Here is a 27,929-nt window from a genome sequence, read left to right as displayed (position 1 = left end):
CGGGCTTGAACAATCATTTTTGTTCAGGTACAAGCACACGCGTGAGTAACACAATGGGAAATGACCCAATTAATCAAAATACAAATAATAAGGTAATACAAAAATAGAATAAAAACAATGTAGAATATAATGAACAAAAGCCGTGCACGTAAAAAAGAAAAGCAAAACGGGAAATTTTAAAGAACAAGAAAATGTATTACAATACTACGTATTGTCAGTGTTACTTAAAAGGGAATCGGAAACAAACATTAGTAGACCATAATTATCTTTTCTAACGAGCCCTAGCTGTGAAACGAACCTGGATAATAAATTTTTCGTTGTTAATGACGAGATAACTTTATTCCATTTTCTAATAACACGAGGAAAAAATTAGTACCTGAATATATCGTTAGAAAAATAATACTCAGTGTATGCTTGTGCCGATGCCGCGTTTTACTCTATTGACCCAGTACCCAGGTACTTTATCGACCCAGACCCCGTACAGTCCAACTCCTCGTAGTTCTCTTAATAGGCTGCTCATTTCCGCCGCGTCGAAGTAGCAGTGCCTTTCTTTTCATTGTCCCTTCTTTATGGATAGTGTCTCCACCACCTCTGTTTGGCTCGATCTGCCATAATCCTGTTTGTGCGGTGTTTATTCCCGTCATATGGAAGCAGCTAACCCGTAGCAGTGCCTATTTGCAGTTCATTCCTTTTGCATAGGTACTTTTTGAAAAAAAAAGAGTGGTTTATACTAAAATGTAATGTTTAGGCTTTTTTTAAAGCGGCAGCTGTTGTAGGCTCGTTCCCTGGGTTTAGGGTGATCGTAGTAAGAGTATTAGTAGTAGTAGTACGAGTAAGGGTCGACGTAACCGAGAGTCGACGTAATAATGTTCCGTCTCTTTTGCTTTCGAAATTGCAGTGCTTATGCAAATTGACCCTGTGCTTTATTATGTCTGAATTCTGTATGCCCTGCTGCCTTGTAATGGGCCCCGGGCCTAGTCAAACTACTCTGAAGTAGATTTTTGCCTAGGGGCCTTTTTCTCTTTTAGAGAAATAAAGAATCTGTGTATGCATGTATATACATGTATATAGGGGGTGGCAACACGCGCGACAACGCGACAAGGAAGAATTGCGACATTCTGAGAATGTTCGTCAGTAGGGTGCGGAAACACGCGGGGGGGTGGGGGGGTGCAATGGATGCAGCAGGGTAAGGCATGCGTGCGGGTATTCGGTACCGGATAGGAGTTGCCATGCAATGAGGGGAAGAAGGGCAACCATAGGAGGAAAAGGCAATGATGAGCGTTGGGTGGTTCCTCAGGGTGGTTCGCTCGGACATCACCCGGAGGATGGTTGACGAGGAAGGGGGAGGAGGGTTACTGCGTAAAAAGAGTGTGGCATGAGTGATGGACTGCGGAGCTGGAAGGTGCGTGCCACGCCAATCATTCGGAAGGTGGTTATCATGAAAGCAGGGGGTAAGGCGAGAGCGCAGAAATGCGCAAGTGAAAAGTGGTGGGGACGGGAAAAATCCAGGTGTTGTTAACGTGGGCGGATGGTGTACACTGGCGAGTGCTAACAAAAATAGCACGCCCCGTCTGTGGTACCTCACGCTGAAAATACCGTCAGAGGCGAAGCGCGGGCTGTTGCACCACGTTACTGAAGTGGTGGCCTGGAAAGGTGTGCTACTACCTAAAGACTTAAAACTGCTTAAAGCTGTAAAAGAGCGCTCGATACCTTCATATACACTTATGCCGCTTTCGAAATGCTTACATTTTTTTCTCAAAACAAGAATACCAGAACAGTTCCCTGTGAATTTTGCATTGCTCAGTTGTAAAGGTTGCGTGCCTTTTTCTATTGAAAAAAAAAAGCAGAAGCTTAAATAAAGCGGGAGAGGCTCAACCACCCTGCCTCAAGGGGAAACTGAAAGTTACCAAAACGCAATAGAGTTCGAAGGATGAGCTGCATACATCATAATCTTACAGACGTTTATAAATCGTGGCTCAAAGAGATGGTTCTGCTACTTCATCACTTGCAAAAAAGCAAAGTTACAGTTGTTACCTTTTTTCATCGTCCCTTGTAGCACCGGCCCCGCAGTGCCTCTGAAAAATAGCATCATAACAATATTTTTTACTTATTTCTGCACATCTCATATATAAGGTCGACTCAGGCGCTCAGTGTTTTGCACCTACAGAGAAGTGAACTTAATTTAATAAGTATTCTTTTTTTATTTTGTTCCGAAAGCAGCCCTACGGGAGTCGCCGAGCCATTTAGTGCAGCTGACGAAATACCATACTGCGCATGCGCGAGGAGCAGGGATGTCACAGACCGCACAGCTGGCGCGCCGCCGCCATCGCTGCGCGGGTTACTCAAAGGCAGTGCTGCCAACCTCCAGCGGCGCTTCTCCCCCAGTTTCCGAAAAAAATGGCCTACATTTTCCTAAATACGAAAAATAGCTTTCAATTGTGAAAAAAAATGTATATTTATGGGTAGTTCAGTAGCAAGGTTTTTCATGCAGCTACCCTAGTACTAGACGTTGATAAGCAAATTAGCTTTATGTCTGAAATGAAGTATCTAAAATGAAGAACTTTTAAATGAAGCTACGTCTATGTGTTTTTTTTTTCACCGTACGCAAGATAATAGTAAATATATGTATCGGCATGTGGAACTAACTGAATTTTTTTTCCCTCACACTGTGCGTTTTGACTTCAGCCGAAGTTTACCACGTGTAAAATGACTGAAGGTCGCTTGAGAAAGGTACGGAAACTTCGATGTAAAAGCTGTTTGTCCATTCGCTGCGATTGCTCTAGAGGGTGGCTGACGTAGCGGTTTGAGTCAAAACATTGAAGCAGTTTTTTTTACAGCTTTTGTACTCCTCATGTGATCTCACCTTGTTCGTCGTGGTGGAACTGGGAATAATGGTTTTGGGGCGTCTAACGCCCGAAAGCCACGCAGGCTATGAAGGACGCCGCAGTGAAGGGCTCCGCAAATTTCGACCCCCTGGGGATCCTTAACATGCACTGACGTCGCACACCACACGGGCCTGTAGAATTTCACCTCCATCGAAATTCAACCGCCGAAGACCGGCATCAAACCCCTCGTCTTCGGGGTCAGCAGCCGAGCCACTGAGCCACCACGGCGGCAGAAGTGGGAATTGTTTCCCTGGTTGGACTAGCTAAGATTTCCAGCAAGGTGCTCCTTTCTCAAACAAAAATGACGCCCTTGTTATTTCCTAGTTATCAAAATAAACATGCAGCTATGCTTACTACATAGGAATTTCAAGTCGTTCAGCGCGCCCCAATTACAGCGTGACGAAGGGGCGCACGTGTTGAGGGAAGGCGGTGGCACGCCAGATCACAGCAGCGGGTGCCACTGGCCACGTCAGGGACCATACACGTCCGACTACGTCCGTGTAAAAGCTGGTTCACATGCATGCAAGCGACTGAAAATTGAGCAGCGCAGTGCTGCAAAAAATTAGTAACTTGTGGGAAGAATCGCCTCTCTGACTGCTGGAGCCGCCGAGATGGCTCTAAACACCTTTTGCGCCACAGCAGCAAATCGTTTTCTGTTGTGCGGGCCTCCGTAAGGTTTAGAGAAAAAGCAACGAAAAGCTTGTACTGTCTTCCTAAATAGAGGGAGAGAAAAAGGAAACTCTCCGAGCAAATGAAATTCCCTAGATTATCAAAAACGTCTTCTCCCCTAAACAACGTACAAATTCTATAGATCTAGGGAAGAATCTCTAGGGTTGGCAGCACTGCTCAAAGATGCCGCCGCCGGGCTCGCCAGTTCCGCATGTGCAGTAGAGGCGCATAGCTAGTGAGCCGGGGCCGCCGCTGCTGCCGCACGCTCTCCACCGCCTCTCTCTCTCTCTCTCTGCTCGTTGCTTTCGCAGTCCTCCAGGTTTAACTAGAGCTAAACCATTTCAAATTTCTGTGAACAAGGCACTAAGCCTGAGTTACTCCATCGGACTCCACCTACTTTTTGAGAAAATAAGTTTGACCAGGAGACCTTTAAAGGTTTAAAAAATTTGCTTCCCAAGTAGTTGAGTATCCGTCATATGCGGGCTATGCTCATAGATTGTAGAAAAGGGTTGACATATTGCAGCCTTTGTTCAGTATAAAGAACCGCAGAGGCTTGCTTGCTAGCCGCTTAGCGGGGTTATGTAGGATATCTGCCAGATAGACATCGGTAGGAGTGAGGATACGAGTTCCTCCCGGCTTCGGGAAATTGGGGTAAGAAAGCATGAAGTGAAGTGGCAGAGCCACGCTGCAGAGCTTGGAAACAAACCGCGTCCCCTTATTAGGCTTCTCAACGATGGTACCGGATAGAGGTGAAAGAAAAGATGTTTAGTTGACCAACTAAACCTGAGTCTCTTTTTACTTGACTTTTAAAGCAAAAATGATATCATGTTAAAATGAAGGCCGTCAACACCACGCGCCAGCGAAAGTTAACAATTTATGAGTCAGCATTGCAGTTCAAAATATCGAACATCAAACATATGCCCTTCAAATCTCCTTTAAATGGCTGCCTCACGTTGATATCGAAGGAATTGCGTCGCTGACGTGTTTAGGCATCAAATAAAGACGAAGTTTGTGTATTTTGTTCTTCAGAAGTTCACGGTATTGCGGCGACAATGCCACGCGCATCGACGCCTTTTTACATACGTGGAAAGAAGGAAAGTAAATTCAGTGAGTTTTCAAAAGGTTTATTCTTTACGCTCAGTATATGAAACCCAATGCCGGCTAAGAGAGTAAAAAATTTTAGTTCGAGTTCAATGTCGACCGTTATATAGATTTCACAATATTGCCCTCAGTATAAAACTTAGAACAGAACTCTTGATTACAAATTTTTATAGGTATCCAACGCTAATTTATTACTCCCTCTCACGTATATATAATAGCGATTTGCTGTACAATCCACAACTACACACCTCACTGACGTTCCTCTACACGGTATTCAAGTAACAACATGCGAAAGGTGATAACATCTCATCGTACAAACCCATATGTATTATGAAGCGCCTCAGCAGATACAGGTGCGAAATAAAATGTCATATTTCTTCAAGGAATGCCTGAAGCAGTGGCCGTAATGAGAGCTGCGTCTGCGAGAGTTGAGGTTTAGTACGCCATGGAATGAAAATCCAGAGACAGGCGTCTGGCATATTTATTTTAAGGGCCCAGCTTCATATTCCTCTCTTAAGAAAGTAAAGGGACAAACAATTTTGGCCTTTAGTGTGGTGTTTATGGTAAGGCTTTGGCATCCTTTTTGGTATGAAATATATTGCGGTAATTGTAACTGATTAGAGCAAGATTCACTCCATTATTCCTCAGAGTTCCAAAAGTTATAAGAGAAGTGCGCAATTCTAAAGTGCCCTCCCCTCCCTGCCCACAGCCAGCGCCTCCTATTCTGAGGTACACCCGGATATCACCTTTTTTAAAGTATACAACAAAGCGCTAGTTAAAATACCTGACAAAACAAGCTTCGTATCACTCTTGTTGAGACCTGACGCAATTTTTCAAGAATTTTGCATTGTTAAAGCAAAAATTGTGCTGAAGCCTGAGGAGATTACATGTTGTATTCGCATACTTCTGCCATAAGACTGAAACAGTCCTTCACAGCCGACATAGCACATCATGTCGTACTCTGCATTGTTTCATGTGCTGACTAAGGTGACATCTGAGAAATGGGAAGAGCAGAGCATCAATGTCTATACTTTGTAAGCAATTTCATACCGCCTGCTGTTTTGAGGCAATATTGTGGTACAAAAGAATGCGTGTGTCATGTCATTCGTATAATTGGTTCGAGCGACCATCGCCAAAATGCAAAAAATTTCTGTCACCTTCCCGTTTAGGTTCGAACGTGAGAAGTGATTTTTCCCCAGTTTTCTTGCGGAAAACTCAATAGTAATATCTCTATGGTGTTTTAGACGGTCGACGCATCAATCGTTTTTTCGTAAACGATTTAAAAAGAGAAATACCGTGGTAGTAAATTCTATTGTATACCATGCACTGGAAAGCTAAATTACGCCACATGTCGGAATAACCAGCATGTAGCAGAAATAAGATTTGCTCTCTCAAGTTATTGCGACAGTTTACTTGAGAGAGGTAGTACGTACCTGACCATATGCCCTGAAGAACATTTGCTTTAGCAAGCGCCCATCTTGAATTTCGGTGCATGGAGCCTTGCACTGGTTCATGCGGTTCCAAAATGCCTGCATGCGAAATGAAAAAAATGAAGAGCCTTTTGCTTCGTCTAACATCTTCCTCGGCAAAAAATATCTACCATGATTATTACGTCTCCAAACAACTATGAAACTTGCTCTACTGTCAGCGTATATGATTTATATGTCAATAGTCCACAGTTCTCCAAAAAAAGCTTTTTTTCGCTGTATATCAACACAAACCGAATGTAGTTGGTGTGCGAGAACTGCGTTATTTATTCAGAGCACTCTGCCTACAATGACGCTGAAGGTGAGTGCAACTCCGGGAACAAAACTGCGAGAAGTGAACGTACTCGAACGTCATTTGTGTAGAGGAAGTGTTTCAAATATAATGACTTCAGCCTGAGAGGCAAAACAAGTGGTTTTATGCTCTATCTGCGCTTTTGTGAGGAATGGATTTCACTGTATGTACAGTTATAGCAAAACGGTACTGAAGTTCATATTGTTGCTGGTGCCTGAAGAGGACATTCCTTCCTGACTTCAATAGCTTACAGTGCCTCTTTAACACAGCAGTGTTAAAGGATTCGTTGTCCAGAAAAGCCGGTGTTGGCGTTGTTGGTGTCGGCGTTCTGTGCGAAAAATTACGAGCAAGACTCTAACAGATGGTGCCCACAAAAGGAAGCGGATGGGCTGCCTAGGTCACGTGACCTTGTGCATGATCAGAAGCTGCCCACCGGATAGTGAGCAAAGCGCTCACTCTGGGAGGTCGCAGTTGAATTAATGACAGGTCCCTCATGAGAGCAACGTGGCTCGCACAACGCCCTTCGCTGGGAGCACCTGCCATCGCAGGGCCGTAGAACATCGCTTGACCGCAGCACCGCTGCGCCAGGAGGGGTATGAGGACTCCTAGGGAACTTTTAATGATGCGCTCAGAGTGACCTTGCATCCTAGTAAAACACGATGAGAGAGAGATGTGGGCGGCAGGTATTGACAACGTTGTGCCAGAAACGCGGCGCTGCAGCAGTAGGCCGTCGGCGTTCACTGTGTTCATTGGCGTTGACATTTTACACTGCGATCATTTTAAGGAAAGAAAGTGCGCATAACTGGGTCCCTGGTTCAACGGACTCTTGAATCGCGCTTATAGGTGCATGGGGTGATGGCGGAGAGATGTGGGCTGTATGACAACTCTTTGAATCAAACATTAACTGCCACCTGCCAGGGTGGCAGAATGGGTGGGGATTTTAATGTACATAAGAAGACAAACAAGGATTTCTTGCCACTTATGCGGGAGAACATCCCATTCCACTTGCTCGTAACTCCTCCCACGTCTGTGACATCCTTGCGAAATGCATAGACACCGTCTTTCAGGACCAGGCATTAGGAAGTAACGTAATCGTCAGCAATTTTTTCATAAAGTTATCATAAAAATATGTCAAAAGAGCAATAAAATATGCGGTTTATGCGTGTGTTCGGGATTGGTTCTGCAGCGGCTTGCCCTAGGAATTTAAAATATCGTAGACAAGCTCACGGAAGCATTCGCCGCCATAAAGTTGCACGGACTGTACAAAACAAGGCGGAGAGACATGTATTGGCCAGCTTGGGCCTCGAAATTGATGGCGGACGGCCCCAAATCGACACCCCTGCGCATACGAAAACTTGTAGTCGTAAAACGTCTGCCTAAAAACATGGAAACCGAAAAACACGAATGCAGCAGAACGGCAAGGGCAAAAGCCCTACACGCAAAGTACAAAGACCAACGATGATTGCTATACGTAGACGGACAAGACTATGGAACGAGGGATTGCATGTTTGAGGTTTGAGTGGTTACTCAGCCACGCTTGGGCGCATCAGGTCACGTGGTCTCAGCGGCCAAAGTACATACCAAAAATGTGAAATCATGGAAGAAGCTGCCATAGATATGGCCATTGTCCAAATAGGTGGTGACGTAATCATAAGCGAGTCTAAAATGAGCCATATGTCCTTTGCGAGGGGTCCAGGGTCATCCTGCGGCATCTAAATTCGATTTAAACTTCAACCCGACACTCATACTAGAGACTAGGCCTAATCTCAGGCGCTCCTGAGATTCTTAAAGGACTCAAGGTTGTCTTCCTGTCAATAAACTCTAAGCTTTAAGTGTGAGCCTTCTGTCCCCTTGAAATAGTGGTCGATGGGCACTTGAAAAACTCATTTCACTGCCACTGTTTTTCCTTTTCCCCTCTCTGTTCCCCCCCTTCCTCCCAAGTTTAGGTAGCCTACTGGGCGTCGCTTAGTTAACCTGCCTGCCTTTCCGTCCATTTCTCTCTCTATGTCTCTCTAGATCTAATCTCGACCCAGACAATTCGGACAATCCCGGAAATGAAGTTGCCTACAACCACGCTCGAGGTTGCGTCGGCCTAGGAGTGGCTGTTTGTGACTCGGATTTAGTCAATTAGGGTCTGACCACTTTTCATGAGATCACCTACCACTACCGCCAGGGGAGGCTAAGCATGCCGCTTTGGCACACCTCCCTCATCAAAAACAAGAATAATCTGGCGCGCACTCCAAACCTACCGCATCCCTTTCCGCAGGTATTTGCGCACATATTTCCAGATTTAATCCGTCTACACTGTAGACTTTGTGGAGACCTAACTACCGTAGATCACAAAATATTGAACTGCCCAGGGGATCTCCCTCTTTCAGATTTGTGGCTTCTCTCGCACTAAAAGCATAGGAAGATGTGCTTCTTAACCCGGACCCAACCATGCAAGTTGCTTAGTGGTGCCAAACGAGCGGCTAAGGTCACTTCCAACCATCAACTGACGCCCATCTGGCTCAGCTGACTACCCACTAATCCCACCCTTGACTCACTCACTACATTTGTATTGTCCACGCTCCCTCTGCGATGTTCGTCTTTTCTGTTGGCGCACGAGGGGGCCAGCCTTTTTATTCTTTCTACACCGTATTTTTCACCGGCATTAAGACATGGTACGGTTGACACAATACTGTACGGATGACACCACATTGAAAACTAAGCCTTGGATAAGAGCTACAAGGAGTTATCAACAAGGTCTAGTTAGAAAGCGAAAGGAGCTGCCGCAAGCCTACTATACAAGTTATATATTACATAATAGGCCTCCACAATGCACACTTGATGAAGTTTCGGCCAGGCGTAACGTCTGCGGCAGGGTGTGGTGTGTGATACGGCTAATGTTTAAAGGGAAATCTTATTATAGAAGGCTTCGCATGGTTGATATGATCACAGGTGAGCGCGAACCCCAACGTAAGCGACGAAGGTAGTGCGCTGGGTGGTAAATCTTTATTGAGTTGTCAAAGGCGCCAAAGGCCTGAAATTTAGGGATCGGCCAGAATGTTTTGGAATCTGGCAGCCTCTAGAGCAAGACCGAGGAGTGCTCGTCTCGGAAGTGTGGTATGCGCGCGCAGGGGTGTACGGCGATTGCCAAGTCCAGACGATTTAAAAGCTGTCTGCTGAAATACCGCAATATTTGCATGTCGGCGCATACCGTTCGAGAAAGATAAGAGGTCTCTTCGGATTTGGAAAAGTGTCCGTGTGGAGTTCACGCCAAAGGAGGGCCTCCATCAGTTGTAATTTGTCTGTGCCGACCTAGATAGCGGTGGTGAGAAAAAGCGATAGTGGTGGAGCAGGTCGCATGCAGTGATTCAGGGGTTCTTCCTCACCGGGCAGTTCAATTCATCAGCCAGGAATCTGCATATGACTGGAAAGTTTTCACCGACTCTAAAGCAGCCCTTCAAGGCCTGCAAGGTGCCCTACGCCGCGGGTCACACGAACAACTCGTTACAGAAATCCGCAAGCTATACCATGACGCCACAGATAAAGGTCATGACATAAATTTCCAGTGGCTGCCAGGCCACTGCGGTATTCATGGATATCACCAGGCCGACGAAGCTGCCCGTTCTGCCTACAGTGCCGGAATCTCTGTCACTATCCCAGTAACGAGAGCTGACGCAGAGTGTGGGCTTCGTCCCTTGAGGCTGGAGCTCACACTTTCAGCGTGGAACACGGGAGAGTTCTGCAACTGTCGCCTCAGGGCATTGGATCCTGGACTGTGCCTCCGTCTTCCATGTCATGCAGCGCGTCGTGAAGCAACATTACTGTGCCGTCTATGGCTCGGCGTTGCCTTCACGAATCAGTATGATTTCCGGATCGCGATGGCCGACAGCCCTTCTTGTGTAAACTGTGCCTGTGAAGAGACAATCAATCATCTCTTGCGTGGGTGCCTTGTCTTAGTTAACGAAAGACTTAAGCTGCGTTGTGCTCTGGACCGCCTTTATCCTCGCCCTTTCACAGAGGTCAAATTTCTCGGTCCGTGGCCACAACAGTCGACTGTCGTCAAGGCTTACAAGACATTGTTTTGTTTTTTTACGAGAGACTGACTTGATTGACAGATTGTGACTGTGTTTCCCGTTCCCTCTCTCTTCCCTCATTAATCCCCTTATTCCCTTCCGCAGAGCAGGGTAGCCAGCCGGAAGCCTTTCTGGTTAACGTCCCGGCCTTTCCCCTCTCTCGCTGTCTCTCTCTATGTACCCGTCCAAGTCTTTGTGTGCATTCATGGCATTCATGTTGCCTAATATAATTATCTCGCACTCTCCTCCTAGGTCATCAATGTTGCTTGTGATACATTCTAACATTTTCCTGTTTTCCTCTTTGGCACTAACTGCTGTCAGCCGGTAACCAACGCCAACGATTGTTTGCGCCCCAGTCACTCATCCTTCTAGCCATAAATGTTCCTTGCATTCTTTTTTGACCGTTTGCCGATTCATGCTTTTATGAATGAATGCCCCAATTCCACCCTCCTTTCTGCTTCCCTCTGTTCTATTGAAATATTGCCATGCGTAGTCAGGATTACAGGGTGGTGTCTCCATATGTCTTCCTCTAACTCATATGTGATTAATTCCTCCTGCCCTAACTGTTCCTCTATTTCCTTCGTTATCAGCCTATTCCTGCTGCCTTGCATTTTAATGTACCCTTTACCAGAATTAACTTGTAACTGGCGATAGTGCTTATTTTTCGTATGGTTCCATCGTTTCATTGACCTTGGTTATTCCCTTGGTTAGTCCCTGGTTATTCTTTGGTTATTCCCTCGGTCCCCCAAAAAAGCAATTGCTTGGCGACCAATCCTACCCCCGCGCTCTTGTCATTGGTACCACTGCAGTGCATGCCACCTTGTGCAAACGGGATTGAGCTGGCCTCGTATACGTCCCTGTTAACGTCCATTGTGTTGTATTCAAGTAGTCTATTCATTACCCAAACAAGACGGTTAAACTCACCGACCCTCTCCCCATTCCCGCTAGACTGCCTTTGGGACCCTGGGATTATGCATATGGGCACATGGACCCCCTCAGAGGCCTCTATAAGCATCTGTTTCTCGAGGTTGTGACTCCTCCCGTTCAGCACATCGTAGATACCAGCATGGAATAACATTAAGGTGTTCGTTATCCATGTTGTCCCCTATCACCTCCTGGGCTTTTTCCATTAAGCTTACCATGCACTTTCCTGGCTGGGCCTCCACCTGCGCCCGCCTGTCCACCTTCACTGTCGATAAAACACATTCCTCAGCCCTCGCTACGATCGGGTCACCCACAACCACTACCCTTCTGCGCTCTAACCGTTCGCTTCCTACCTGCGACTGTTGCCCCCGAGATCGTGCTAGCTCGCTCTCCTGCCGCCGCTCGCTACTGCCGCGCGTCACCGTGCCTGTTGTTACTATAGCGCCCGGCGACGCTATAGAGCGCCGGCGCTGAGATCGGCGTTCCCGAGACAGAGGAAAATAAAGATGGACAGCGCGTGCTCAGAGCGCACTCCCGGCACGGGCTGTTCGGAACTAGGAGCCTGCCACGCTGGGCATCTTGCTCTGGTGCTCCGCTGCGACCCCGCAAATCTTCAACAGTGGTGGCGCGGCGAACCGTGCCTTCTATCCCAGCGGCGTCCTAGCATGGTGTACTGGCAGGACCCAAGTTTCGACCCACCGCTCCCAGCGTTCCGGCCTGCAGGCGTCGGCGGGTGGTTCGCCCAACTGGAGGCTGCGATGTACCTGAACGGCATTACCATCCAGCCGTTTAAACACGCAGTCCTTTGCGACATCCTCCGGCCCGACCTGCTGCGTCGGCTCACCTACTCTGTTTTCGGCTGCCGGCCATACGATGAGCTGCGTATCTTCAACATTACATTTCTTTCTTCCCCACAAAAAGCCTGCTCCGCTGCTGCGCTGTAAGATCGACGAGCTTCCGTGTTACTAAGACACAAACAGCGCCATCTACGTCATGGATATTGCATTACTATTGCGATTCACAGCCACCTTCGCTATATCCGCCCTTATAAAAATTTCTATAGACAGTCCATAGACTGTCTATAGACTTTAGTCTATGAAGTCTATAGACTGTCTATAGACAAATCCTTTAGACTGGTCTATAGACAGTCTATAGATTTATGGCCATACACTTTTAGTAGACTTTTGTCTATAGACAGTCTATAGACAAATGTCTACAGAAAGTCTATAGGTCTATAGGAAGTCTATAGACACAGGTCTATAGACAGTCTATAGACGATCTATAGACTTATGGTTATACATTTCCTATAGGTCGTCTGTAGTCCGTCTATAGACACTTGTCTATAGACGGACTATAGACGACCTGTGGACTTATGGCCATTGACTTCCTGTAGATTACTGTCTATAGACAGTCTACAGACAAAAGTCTACTGGTTCAGTAGACATATGTCTATAGACTGTCTATAGACATTCCATAGGTGTGTGGCTTGGCAGTGCTATAGGCCTTTGTCTATAGACAGTCTATAGACCTCTGTCTACTAAACTATTAGTAGACCATTATCTATAGACTGCCCAGACTGCCCACAATCATTGAAAAAGGTCACCAGACAGAGTTCACACATGAAACAATCAACATACTTACAAATTTAGTTTATTTCCAAGCTATCCAGGCTGGGAATATGCAATACAAGCACCATAAGAATGCACCACAATAACATAAAAGTTGAAAGCAACAGTCCGGCTAGTTTCCTCAGAAGCATTCTTGTGGCCTGTCTGCAGTAAATCATCCGGGCATGTTCACCTGTACAGCACAAAGGAAAAAAAAATAGAAGAGGAACTGAAAAAAAAATTCCCATTCCATCTCTACACATGTGCTTTACAATGCAAGGCATATCCTGGCTATGCCATTCTAGAAAGGCAATCTTGATCTTCTGGTTTGGTTTTATGGGGTTCAAAGACCCAAGGCGACACAGGCTACGAGACGCTAAAGTGAAAGGCTGGGGAATAATTTCGGTCACCTGTGCAGAGTACACAGGCCTTTAGCATTTTGCCTCTATTAAAATGCGACCGCCTAGGCCGGAATCGAACCTGCATCTTTCAGGTCGCCATACGAACATGATAGCCACTGAGCTATCACGCCGGCTCAATCATTTCAGTAAATACACGACAGATTATAAGTGTCGTCATAAAACATTGTAACAAAGACCCCTCTCTAAATCCAGTACTGATATTGATTTCTGTATGGCAATACTGTTACAGCCAATACTGATCTCTTTATGGCAATCATTTTACACTGTTTATAACATAAGACTTCGAACAATTGTGCCACATATCTGCATTGACTCGCAAGCTTCTGTTAAGAATGCCACCTCCATAAATTACAGATTCACTGCACCTTATAGAGGGATCCAAAAAGGAGAATATTGCAGCATTTATTCTTATAACCGCTATAGAAGAAGCGCTTCAGAATACCCTGCGTGAATTAAGCATGGTACACCCGGCCAAACTTTTAACTGGCTCGGGTGTTGCATCGCTAAATGCACCTTGTAAAAAAGGTGCCTTTCGGCTACACTGCTGGCATAGTCATGCTGTAATTTAACGAGTGAAATGTCATTTCGTGGTTCCTTTTTGTTCATATAATGTTTGAGTGCAGTACTTACGTGTTTAGATCAACGTTATCAGAAAAATTCGGCTGCCACTACGAACAGCTGAAACAAGCGGCATACGCAGCAATGGATCTTGTCCATATGGCCTCATCCTCTGGGTAAAGTACCACTCTTTTCATGGCGGACAAGTCGTTTACCCAGATTAGTGCAAATGCGCCACCATAATCATTGCTGCGTATTCCGCTTGTTTCGGCTCTTCGTAGCGGCAGACGATGAATATTTCTGATAACTTTGATCTAAACATGCAAGTACTCCACTCAAACATTATATTAACAAAAAGAAACTATGAAATTCCATCTCACGCATCAAATTACAACATGAATATTCCAGCAGTGTAGCCAAAAGGCACCTTTTTAAGGCGGAAGCCTTTAATGCCTCATCGTTGTAGGCAGGAGTTGTCGACAGAAAATGTCACGCTTTTCAATTGGTCGAAATGCTCGTGACGTCACAGTGCGCGAATTTCAAATGGGGCCAATTGTACTTTGGCAAGTAACCATGCAACCAATCAAAGGGATCGTATAGTGATGCTCCAACTAAGTTGGACTGAGTTTGGTTAATTGCTTAATTAATCAATTAGCCTAATTAAGACAGAGGAGAATGAAGAGGTCAGAAGAAAGAGGAAAAGAAAAGAAAGACGCGCGCCGCAGCGACAACAGCGTCCGCGGAAGACGCCGCTGCTGAAAAAAACAGATAAGTACGAAACCGCGTTCACTCCACCGCCACGCACTTCCACACTCAGTTCGACGTTGTTCGTTTCATATACGTTGTGTCGAACATCCTAGACAGTTCCAACAATTGACAGGTGAATGAGAGAACACGATGGATAGAAATAAGTAATATAAATATGAAATAGCCTAATTAACCTTTCTAGTTAGACCGCATAAATCAATAAAACCGAGAACGAAATTGGTCGAGTTGGGGAATCGAACCAGGGTCTCCGGAGTGCGATACGAGCACGCTAGCCACTCCGTAATGCCAGCTGAATGGTTTGGAATGAACAAAGGCGCGTCTAGCTAATACGGCGTCTTCGTTCACTCCCATCTTCCCCCTTTCCCTTACGGCGAGGTGCAGGTGTCCACCCAGATATGCGAGAGAGAGATACATTTCCTTTCCTCAAAAAATAAATTTACCGTCCAGCAAGGCGTACAGCCGAATTGGCGATGGCGTTCTGTGGACTCCCTGGCAGCGTTGCAAGACGCTGTCGCGTTCCACTCTTACAGGCGAAGCTTAACATGTTAACCAGACATCAGTAACACACGCAGACAGCCAATGGACGCGTCATTCGCTGGCAGCACTTGAATCATCATTCACAACCACATTCGTGACAGAATGCTGTACTAAGGCTTTCGCCTTGCACCACTTTAGTCGCCAAAGTGACTCCTAATTTTTTACAGGGGCATTTAGCGATGCAACACCTATGCCAGTTAAAGATTTGGCCGAGTGTACGTAAGCCGATACTCAAACGTGCACAAGCTATACAAAACAAGCAGGCAGAAGCAACCAGTTCACCACAGATTTGCGCCTATAACTTGAAGCACAAAGACGGAACAGCATACTCGTACTTCTGCACGCACTCTTAGAAACAAGCAGGTTGCAGCGCTTCCATGCCGCGCTCATTATTAAGAAAACTAATACAGTACACAGAGGCTGCAGCTGCGCCGTTTCAAAAGCAGTCGAGAGGTTGAGACAGCAAATTACTGTCACGATAAAATACCGCCTGAAATTCACTTAGTTTTTCCTTCAAGTGCAGCTCCAACAGCGCAGTAAAGAGGTGTGTTTCTTGCATGGAGGCAGCCTAACCCAACGCTGCTAGAAAAATCAGCGAAAGCATTGAACGTGCTCAAAGTAGGAAGTATTTCAATGAATCAATTAACGCCTTCAACAGGCGCAGCTATAATAACACGAGAGCTTAATTTAATTTTAGGCGCAAATAAGCGGCGAGTCACATCGGCGCTTTCGTAACGTAGCAGTCTGAAATCAGAAACACATACTTTGCCTCTCGCGCAAATGGTATTCAAGAAATCTGTGCACGCGTGAGCGGGATTCATGAACGAACCACTCGGAACGAAATGTGCGCCACCTCTTGTCGAGCCGACCTTTACCCAGCTTTCAAAATGAAGTGCCCGCAAGCCAGCGACGGCGGCCAACGGCTCTGATGACAGACACGGACGAATGCATACGTGTGCAACGAAGGGGAGATGGGATGGAGCTCGTGGGTTCTTCGCGGTGTTTGAGCTCGACGGCCATTCGCGCTGGCAACGAATTTTATTCACCGATCACACTATAAGCATTCCTCCAGCGCCGCTTGAATACAACTTTGACAAACGTCTTCTCGCGCTCCAGTCTATAGCGTTACAAGACACCTTTGCTGAAACTTCGGCGTCCACGACGCGCACCGAGCGAGCGTCCATACGTAGCAAGCAATGCACACTTCAAAAAGAACAGCACTCCATGGTCCAGAGAGGCGATAACACAAAGATAAGAAAATAAATGTAATCCACCACTGAACGAGACTGTATGTAAGTACGTTTTCGGAGGTGCAAAGTAAATTGAGCTCACACGGCGCTAACTAACACACAGTTCCATTTCGGCCGTAATAAAGAGGCTAAACGACAATTCTGGCCGCGCATCTACCTTGAAAAACGAAAAATCTAGTAGACAGCTCGCGAGGAGCGGCTTATCATCAAGGGCATCGCACAGACTAACTTTCCGCGCGTTAGTAAAGACAGAGGGACAGAGATAAGCGGCATTAGTCGGAAACCCCATGGGTTCCGCCTTAGAAACGAAGATAGGACGTTTGTAACTGCGCACATAATCTGTTCTGCGCACACAGCTCTGCTTAGAGTGGTTTAGGAGACCAAATGAATAAAATATAAACGTGTAGACTTACCGTAAGCGGACGATGAAGCTGGATTTTGAAGAAAATGTAATCCGCGAAAAGCACGCCAACGCCAATGATGCAGCCACGCACAGGGTTGTTTGCAGCCCGAATGATTTTCCGCCGTCTCGAGGTAAAATGGGTAAAACGTGAAACAGAAACCCATTTCACGGTCGTATCTTTATCGCTCGCACTCTTGCCGTGTGCAGCTTGATCTGATATCCAAGACCACAGAAGGCAATTGGTTTATAAGCTTAAATTCTTCGCTTACCCTCTAAAAATCTTATTGTTTTCGTGAAAACAGAACCGAAATCTAACTTCTTGTCGGTATACGCGCCGCATCTCCCAGCGAATAGTATGTTGTACAATTCTCAAATGATAATTATAAGGTTGCATAGCATAACGTATTTTTGCGTGTGTTCGTGTTTAGAAAACTGATATGCGCCACATCAGCGTGTCATCGGCTCCGAAGCAACAGGTGCAAGGGTAGGAACTAGGGGTGTGCGAATATTCGAAATTTTCGAATATAGTTCGAATATTATATTTTTAGTATTCGTATTCGATTCGAAATCCAAGTATTCGTGTTGTTTCGAATATTCGATCCGACGCGAATATACGTATCTAGCCGAATATTCTATTCTGAGCACCGGCGTTCATATCGGTCCGTAAGTCCTTTCGACAGAGACATAGCAACACGGCGGCGCCTAGAGCAATGCGTAACGTTGGGCCATGCCGTAGCTGACTGCGCTGACGAGCTTCTTTGTGGCTATACCTGCGAAGCTGGTATAGTCAGAGCTGTGCACGAAGTGCCTCGCAATACGTCCCAGTTCATTGCCAAGTGGGAGTGCATTTTCTGTGGCTAGAGGAGTCGTTAAGGGAACTACTTCTGCCTGACCATGTGGAGCAGCGGGTTTTCCCTTCTCGATAACCTTTTATGTTCATCTCAGCAACGCGCTTTTGTGCTTATGGCAAGCTAGCCTTAATCAGTGCTGTGTACTAGCCATCTTCTCTGATATTTCCACTCTTCTAAGAATAATGTGCGAGACTTTGATGCTTTTTGTGCAGCCACACACACCTTTTGTGTTCATTTAATCATTGATAGTTAAACTGTGATGTTCTTGGGCGCTCAAATAAACGTTTTGTAGTGGTTAAATGCATCTGTTCTTGATTATTCGATATTCGATTCGATATTCGGAACCAAGTATTCGTATTCGATTCGTATTCGAAAAATTTGATATTCGCACACCCCTAGTAGGAACGAAAAAATACTGGCTTTGTGATTGTTGCGTCGCAGCACTTATTCACGTGAATACAAACTGCAAAGGTAGAAATGGCAGATGTTAATCGCACAGAGGACCAGGCTCTTTGAGATTAATCTAAAGTTTTTCTTAGGCATGGGCGCTTCCTTGAATTCTCACACCCGTATTTCCCCCTTTATTTTCAGGACGTTTCAAACAGAAATGTAGAACCTTTGATGAAATGTTTCTGATTTCAGCGCGTTGGACAGTAACGATCGAAAGATGGAATGGAATTGTGTAGAGCGATTCCTTTAAGGGACAGCGTATTCGTTCGATGTACTACAGTTTGCGGGCGCCCTTACTTCAAGACCGGCTGCCTTTCCTCGGCTTACTTGTTAGCATTAATATCTAATTGTATTGACAATATACGACACGGTATAACGAAAAGGAGCTTGTCAATGCTCCTGAAAACAATATACAGGAGGGTGTCGTAATGGCCTTACGCAATACTTTTTAATTTCCATAATAGCGAAGGAGGTGGGGAACTCCCGACATAGTTGCGGTCACTAGATGCAGGTCCCCTCAACATGCAGTGCAAAAATGAATTGACATTGTTCTGGACTTAGTCGAAAGTCAGTGTATCGAACATTGTTAGATAAAATTACGATTGTTACAGACTGGTCTATAGGCAGTAGACTATCTATAGTGTACAGTCTATAGACGAAAGGAAATTGAGGTAGTTGTAGACTGCAGTCTATAGAGAGTCTATAGACCGTCTATAGACAAAAGGAAATTGAAGGAGCTATAGACCTTGGTCTATAGAGAGTCTATAGACCGTCTATAGACGAAAGGATATTGTGGCAGCTATAGACCTTAGTCTATAGACCGTCTATAAACGAAAGAAAATTTAAGCAGTTATAGACTTTAGTCTATAGAGAGTCTATGGACAAAAGAAAATTGAGGCAGCTAGAGACCTTAGTCTATAGCGAGTCTATAAACCGTCTATAGACGAAAGGAAACTGAAGCAGTCATAGACTTTAGTCTATAGACAGTCTATAGACAATAGGAAATTGAGGCAGCTATAGACCTTAGTCTATAGCGAGTCTATAGACCGTCTATAGACGAAAGGAAATTAAAGCAATTATAGACTTTAGTCTATAGACAGTCTATAGACAAAAGGAAATTGAGGCGGCTATAGACCTTAATCTACAGCGAGTCTATAGACCGTCTATAGACGAAAGGAAATTGAAGCAATTATAGACTTTAGTGTATAGACAGTCTATAGACAAAAGGAAATTGAGGCGGCTATAGAACTTAGGCTATAGCGAGTCTATAGACCGTCTATAGACGAAAGGAAATGGAGGTAGTTATAGACTTCAGTCTATAGCGAGTATATAGACCGTCTATAGACAAAAGGAAATTGAGCCAGCTATAGGTTTTAGTCTATAAAGTGTCTATAGACAGTCTATAGACAAAAGGAAATTGAGGCAGCTATAGATCTTAGTCTATAGAGAGTCTATAGACAGTCTATAGACGAAAGGAAAATGAGGCAGCTATAGACCTTAGTCTATAAAGGGTCTATAGACAGTCTATAGACGAAAGGAAATTGAGGCGGCTATAGACCTTAGTCTATAGAGAGTATGTAGACCGTCTACAGACAAAAGGAAATTGAAGCAGCTGTAGACTTTAGTCCATAGATTTTCTATAGACTGTCTATAGACAAAAGGAAAAGTCTATAGGATGGCTATAAAGTCTATAAAAAGTCTATAGAAAGTCTATAGACCATTTTTATAAGGGCGTATATTTCCTCGTTATATCAAATAATATATTTTATAATCGTAGTATTGAAGAAGCGTAGCTTGTTTGGCCAGTTGGTGCATGGTACGTAGAAAACCAGCGAAAAGGACGCATTCACAAGGAAGAGAAGTACACAGGACAACGCTGGAAACACAACTGAAAATTCTTTACTTGGTGGATCGCCAACATCAGAACAGGGCGCACATGCGCGAGAGCACCACAAACGCTATCAAAACACCAACACAATCTCATTAAGCGAGCGAAGATTGCATGTGGCAACCTATGTCCCACTTATGAAACTATACTCTTTTGCTGTGAACCTAACAGAGCTGTCGCTGACGCATTAAGTTCCTAAATGCTTGATTTTAAAAGCTTCTAAGATTTCTCGTTCTATCTGTGTTTTGCCGCGGCCGATGATAATCGTAGATGGATCGTTTAACACCATCCGGATCCCCCTGCGACACACAGTTCGGCCGTAATATGGCCGTATGAATTTCCTCGGACTCCAAGGTTTGGGTGTGGGAAGGTTCAGAAGAGCAAGGTTCCTGGCTAGTTGGTAATGCATTTAAAGGAAGAAACAGCGCGACGAAACACGGACACACGCCCGTGTTTCGTCGCGCTGTTTCTTCCTTTAAGTGGGAAGGTTGTCTTTTGCGAATCCGACACATATTTTGGGCTTCATCTCAGCTCGTTATTTTATCCTCAGGAACATGCCAAGTCATTTTACACCTCTTGCAACTTTCTCCATCACATTGGTGGCCCCCCGATTTTATGCAAATGTTTGCCTGTGGTGGGGGCGAGGGTAGGATTTAACTTCGATGGCCCCTGTACTGGCACATATATAATCGCTCAAAAGTGGAGGCATCGAATGAGGCGCTACACGCTCAATGTTGCTATGTGATAGAGTGTCGCCAAGTAAAACAATTTAGCGTATTTTCTCAAAAAGGCGTAGATTGTTGTAATATATATTCCTAGAGGCTACATTCAGAACCTTCCTGCGGACATGAAACGCATTCCCTCGGTACACCGTTCCTTCATGGAAATAATCGCTTTAAGGAGCCGTATATTCGCACTGTGACCGCAAAAAAATGTTTCGGAGGCCACAAATTATTTATGCTTTTATGGAGGCTTAAACTGAGCTCTCCAAATGGGTGTGTCAGAGAACAAGCGATTTTGTGCATATCTGGCCAAATTTTTGATAGGTTTGCATTTAGAGTGTAGTTGCAAGCCGGCGCTGTGCGCAAGCATCAAAGGTGGGAGGGGGGGGCTTCGTTTCAGGCTCTGACCGCGCCAAGATGATCGAGTGTCATAGCCAGCACATCTTTTAAGCTTGAGAAGTCGTTCAATGCTGATACCTAGAGCGACGCCGTCGACAGCGTTAATGAGGAGTGGCGTCCAAAAAGCCAGTTGGACGAGCTGCGCGGGGCTTTCGCCACCGGTGCTGCCGGGAAATAAAGCAGTGCCCGCAACGTAGGACAGCGCGGAGAAGGAGTACGAGAATTACGCGCTTGCGGAGGTGCACTATCACTGACGCTGGATGCGCGAGAAATCAGCGTTCGAGCCAGATTTCATGCCCTAAGAGCCGAGGTACTTTCTCGCTAGCGTCAGAAGGGAACGGCACAAGAGAACACTTTTCACCTGTGCCCCACGGGCAATAGGTGTGTGCACAATGCCATGGTGCCACCAATGTGCTCATCCCATATTTTACGCGAATCCACCGGCACCAGCGCAGCTGTCGCCGGCCAATATCGTCATCACGGAAGAACCTGGTATGCTTTTGCTCACTTCAGCCCGTTAAGCAGCCGATCGTAATCAGCGCGTATTTATTGTTGCAAGATAACAATATTTGCATTCCAGACTATAGTTCAGGATCGTCTGCTCCCTCCCCCCCCCCACTTTTTTCATTTGAATCGCGTTCCATTAACTCTATGTTGAAATCATTGGGGATCATCTTTCTGAGCGCGCATGCTCCGCACCTTTATAAACTGTTTCTATGATTAACGGCTGAACTCTCATCGCAGATGTGCGATCATCTAACGCACGAAAAACTTGCAATATATTAGTCATCCGTCGTCTCTCTGCTATTTAAACTCCGGGCAAACTCCAGCTTAATCAGTGCAGCTAGTGGAACGAGGAAGAATTTGTTATACTGCTCATTTAACTTCTGTCTTCCCATGTCACCTGATAGTCGCTTTTGTTCCTACCGAGGCCTAGAAAACCATACTTTACACATAAGAAATCATTCACTGCAGTGTTGTGCTTTATTTCAAACAGGAAACACGTAACGAATATTTCGCTTTCCAAACATTTCCAGAGCAATCCCAGCTTCTGCTTGCCATAGGCACGTTAGCCAAAAGCACTTATACGGTTGTTATTTGTATACCTTCAATATAAGATTAGTGTGGCTTCCCTGACCGAATTAGATCTTACATGCTTTCGGTGTGGTAGAGAGGAAGGGAGAGATATGTAACATTTAAGCTGAATATTACAGCCTCTTGATTATATCATTTCATTTCAAATAAGAAGAAAAAAGATACAGTAAAAATGCAGAAATACATCTAAGTGAAATAACAGCAAACAAGCAAGCCCAAGAGAAACAAGAATTATACTGTCCCTCGAGGTCCTTGCCATTGCGCATGCCCTCCAGTCATTTGCCCTCCTTCCCTCTCTTCAAAAGTACAGTCTATTCAGACTCACAAGCCGCTATACACCACATACAGAAACGCACCCTAACCCCTTCTCTTCAACAGGAGGTCGAACGAGCGATCTCCGCTTTGCAGCCTTCCATCGTTTTCCTCCGCTGGGTCCCTGGGCATTCAGGGATTGACGGCAATGAGCTGGCTCATCAGCTCGCCCGTGCCACACTTTTCCGGGCACCGTTGATCCCCTGGCCGAAGCCCTCGGAGGACGGTGGGAGACTCACCCTTCGCCGCAGCATAAAAGAGGTCTACCTCGAGTCCGCCTCGACAAACGCGTTTACCTTCCCCCTCATCCATCACTCACGGCGCCGGAGGCTCGCCTTCATCGGCATGTTCAAATGAATGAAGTCATCACCCCGTCTCGCCTCTTTCTCTATCGCTATCGATCGGACCCTTCCTGTCCCAATTGCCCCTGTATCTATGCGGACCTTGCCCATTGCCTCTTCTATTGCCCGGCTGCTCAGCAGTCGGGTTCCTACCCCCCACCTTCTTTATCCATCACCACTTGGCTCGACTGGCTTGGCGCTGAAGGGGAGGAAGAACAGCGACTTCTGGTCGCCCAGGCGTTCGACATGCTCAGCCTGTAAATTTTGGCCGAATAAAGGTCTTCTACTACTACTACTAAGGCGCAGAAATGCAACTAAACGAAGTAAATAAAAATACAAAGGGTGCAGTCTATTCAGGATTGCTGAAGTTTTAGCTTCTTACGGAATTTTTTTCTATCTGTGCATTCGACTATGTTTTCGGGGAAATAACTCCATAAGACTACTCCATGAGGAAAAATGAGCTACTCATTGCAAGGGTGCCGGTGGAAATTCGTGCTACAGACTGGCTGTGGCTTAAACGGCAAGATCTTCTTAGTGGTGCTGTTAGTAGCTCATTTCTGGACCGTGGCTGATAATAAAATGTGTGAAGATGGCACAAACGAGATATGATGCGGTGTGATGCGAGGGACGGCAAGTCGAGGTCTCTTTTCATAGAGGTGACGCTGGAATGTCTTCAATAGTTCGAGGTGATAAATCGTGCTTCACGGTTTTGAATGGCTTCCAGGTTTGCGGCGAGATATTGCCACGCGCTACGCATGGGCCCTGAGGAAGAACGAAGGAGTGCACACTCAGAAAAAAAGACAAAGTCCAGTATCCTACGGCTGGCGCACCAGGCTCTGGTCGACCTGTCTCGTAAATGGCATTTGTGAATAGAACCTGTAACAGTGTGGTGCAAGTGCTGGGTCGATCACCACGGACCCCTCTCGACAACACTGCAGCCGAAAAATTGCCGGATTGCCACCGTTGCCCGTGCAATCCGGCACGGATTGCCCAAGTAAGCCGAAGCACGTCCGACCGGCGCAGCAACACCGCTTGGAAGCACTACCGTGAACCGCGGACGTTTTCCGGGAAGGCTGGCGAAGGCGTAGATGATTGGCTCACCAATTACCAGCGGGTGAGCAAATACAACCGCTGGGATGCCACTCTTCAGCTGGACAATCTCGTTTTCTTTCTCGAAGGCACCGCGCTAACTAGGTTAGAAAATCCTGAGGCGTCCATAACGAGGTGGGACCGCTTCGTGGAAGAGCTCCGCAGCTGCTTCGGAGATACCGTTGGCAAACAAAAATGAGCTTAGCAGTCTTTGCTTCAGAGAGCGCAAGTGCCTGGAGAGACCTGCACGACATACATAGAAGAGGTATTGAAGAAGCTGGGCAAAGACGTTAATCCCAGGATGTCCGACGAAGATCGAGTTGGCCATCTTCTTAAGGGCATCGCAGAGGACGTCTACAGCTTTCTTATTAGTAAAGAAAATTTAGACTCGCCCACGGATATCATCAAACACTGCTGCATCTTTGAAGCTCTAAAGCTCCGTCGAATTACTCCCAAGTTCGGCCGCCTGCCTAACGTCACCACCCTCGCCAGCGTGGATTTCCACGAGCCTGTGAATGCTGCGACTCTCCCTGACGTCATTCGTCAAATCGTGCGTGACGAACTCACCCGGCATCAAGATCTTGGGTGCCGCAGTGAAGTTCCGTATCGAGCTATTCTCTGCAGGCAGCTCCGGCCTACCGCTACTCCCCTTGGAGTTAGTCCAGTCAGGCCCCTACCAGTGCTACTCGCATCGATTACAGCGACGCTCCTTGGATAACCCGCCCAGCCCCAGTGCATGAGCTCGTCCGCAACGCCGCATGCGGCAGCCGGAGTACGATGGCCGCTTCGACACTGGCTACGAAGAGTGTTATTCTGAGTGCTCCCGCGTCCCCCCAGTTTGTTACCGCTGTGGTCTGATCGGTCACATCTCTAGATTCTGCCGTCGCCAGAGCCAGTTTTCACGCTCCCAGCTCCAATGGTCGTATTCTCACACGAGTTTCAATGCGCCTTTTCATGACTGTGTCTTTACATCATCTCAGAGCCCATCCAGTTACGTGCAACTACGGAACGACTCCCTTCCCTCTGAGTCTCTGACCGAAGTCTCACTGCACCTCCGCACTGCTCTCGCTGCTCACCTTCTCCCCAACGTCGTTCCCTACCGTCGCCGGGAAACTAGCGTGTGCGGCCGATGGAGGTGCAGTCGCCGGGTCATCGATGGTGCGAATTCCTCTGCTGATTGTTATGTTAAGGAGCCGCCTTGAAGTTTTAGTAGACAGTATATGCGTCATGGCCACAGTAGACACTGGTGCCAAGGTGTCAGTGATGAGTTCAACCTTAAAGAATCGTCTGGGTCGTAAAATAATGTTCGCTTGGGATAGTGCTGTTATATTCCGTGGTGTGGGGGGAGAATCATTGGCTCGGATTGGTATTTGTTTTGTGAATCTAGTGATCGCTGGCGACATGTTCCGAACTGAATTCACGGTGCTCTCTCGTTCTACACAGAACATCGTCCTAGGTATTGACTTTTTGCACCAGTGCGGCGCTAATCTCGACTTGCGCAGTGTTGGCATATCATAAAGTCCTGGCCTTCGGTCAGCTCTCATAGAAGACTCACCAGTGGTTGCCCAGGCGTTTTCTGTCTCTGCAGAAACCGTAGTTCCAGCGATGTCTGCCATATTTGTTCCCGCTGTGTCCTCGAGCACCATTTCTTATGCCTTCGATGCTGTGGTGGAACCTTGTTCCCTTAACTGTGCAAAGAAAACTGTGCTGGTACCCCGCAGCGTCGTCCGTGCGACCAAGGGCTATGCCACTCTTTGGACTCTCAATCATTCCAACGAACCTGCAAAATTGCCACATGGTTTCAAACTTGCCGGCTTTGAAGAAGGGCATTCTGGGCCAGTTGGCGCGCTCACTGATAACGTGTCTTGTCCAACTAGACGCCGCGACCTGACCGAATCTCAGTTCCTAGCTATGGTGAACAAATGCCTACCCACCAGCGACCGCCGGGTACTAGTGGCCGTTCTCATGAAGCATGCGGCGTGGTTGACTTCGGTCACGACCAACCACCGCCGATTCCAGCTTCCCGTACCCATCACATGATCAATACTAGATCTGCACAACTGATTCGACAGAAGCCATACCGCGTCTCGCCTTCCGAACGTCAGATAATCGATGAACAATCCATGATATGTTGCACCGCGGCATTATTCATGAATCTTCAAGCCGGGGGGCCGCTCCGGTGATCCTCGTAAAAAAAGATAGATGGCACATGGCGATTTTGTGTCGACTATCGCTGGCTTAACACTGTCACCAAGAAGGATGTTTACTCGCTCCCAAGCGTTGATGATGCCATCGACTGCCTCCACTCAGCCTCCTACTTTTCCTCGGTGGATTTACGGTCCGGATACTGGCAGATCCCGAAGCACCTGAATGACAAAGAGAACACGGCGTTCGTGACCCCCGACGGGTTGCATGAATTTATTGTTATGCATTCGGCCTTTGCAACGCTCCTGCTACTTTTGAACGATTTATGGATACGCTTTTACGCGGCCTGAAGTGGCAAGTTTGCATGTGTTATCGGACGATGTTGTTATTTTTGAGGGATCTTCGCCGAACATAACAGCTGCTTAGCCGTTGTCCTAGACTTCATAGAGAGAGCGGGCCTCGTGCTGAACTCCAAGAAGTGTCGCTTTGGTGAGCGCCAAATTACTGTGCTTGGTCATCTGGTTGACAAGGATGGCGTCAGGCCCGACCCGCAGAAGTTTGAAGCTGTAAGGAGTGTCAAGGAGCCCAAATCAGTGAAAGAGCTCAGGAGTTTCTTAGGAATTTGCTCAGATTTTCGGCATTTCGTTCCCAAGTTTTCTGATTTGGCCAACCCGCTTACAAGTCTCCTGCAGAAAGACACTCCTTTCCATTGGACTGCCGAATGCGACTCCGCGTTTCGCCAGCTCAAGTTTTTCCTTACCTCGCGGTCAATGTTCCGTCATTTCTGCCCGAAAGCGCCCACTGAACTCCACACTGACGCTAGCGGCATGGGCGTGGGTGCTTTGCTCATCCAACGCCATGAGGGCTATCAGCATGTTGTCGCTTATGCTAGTCGCACCCTCAGCAAGTCGGAAAGCAATTACACTGTAACAGAGCAACAGTGTCTCGCCGTTGTATTCGGCGTACAACGATTTCGTACGTACCTTTATAGACGTGCTTTTACAGTCCTCACATACCATGTTTCTCTGTGCTGGCTTGTCAATGTACGCGACCCCTGGGGTCGGTTGGCCCATTGGCGTTACGCCTGCAGGACTTCAACTTCAAAGTGTCTTACAAAAGTGGCCGCCAACACGCCGACGCAGATTGCCTCTCGCGGCTACTACTTCCGATGATGAAAACTTTGACGAATATCTCGCTGCCGTTTCCGAAGAGTTTCCAGATCTTGGCAATTTCCAGATGGAAGAACGCAATGATCAGCATTTGGCGCCGCTTTTTGCCGAAGCCCGTGACCCGACATCCGCAAGCCCTTTCTGCATTCGCGACGGTTTACTCTCTAGAACGAATTACTCGTCTGGAGGTGCGCGCTTTCTCCTCATCGTTCCGTCTAGTCTGTATTCCTTTGTTCTACACGCAATGCACGATGAGGTTATGGCTGTGCACTTGGGATTTGCCAGGACCCTTAACCGCACCAAAGAACGTTTTTACTGGCCAGAAATGCGTCGCACGGTTCAGAGCTACATTGCCAGCTGCATGTAGTGTCAGCGGTTCAAGCTTCCCACAACTTCTTCGCAGGGACGCCTGCATCTTGTGCGACCTCCAAGCACACCATATGAACAAGTTGGTCTCGATTTGCTTGGCCCGTTTCCCCGCTCGTCCCACGGTAACCGCTGGGT

At 46.7% G+C, this 27,929-nt stretch overlaps 1 pseudogene; it reads right to left on the bottom strand.

The window, feature by feature from the left end:
* The window catches only part of LOC149324459 (uncharacterized), a 58,118-nt pseudogene that overhangs the window by 6,566 nt on the left and 23,623 nt on the right, over positions 1-27,929 (bottom strand).

This window comes from Amblyomma mixtum, unplaced genomic scaffold (genome assembly GCF_055824585.1).
Source record: "Amblyomma mixtum isolate Tamu unplaced genomic scaffold, ASM5582458v1 scaffold_31, whole genome shotgun sequence".
In the NCBI taxonomy this organism is placed as follows: domain Eukaryota; kingdom Metazoa; phylum Arthropoda; class Arachnida; order Ixodida; family Ixodidae; genus Amblyomma; species Amblyomma mixtum.
Note: the sequence above shows the minus strand (reverse complement) of the source record. Positions and strands in the feature narration are given on the sequence as shown.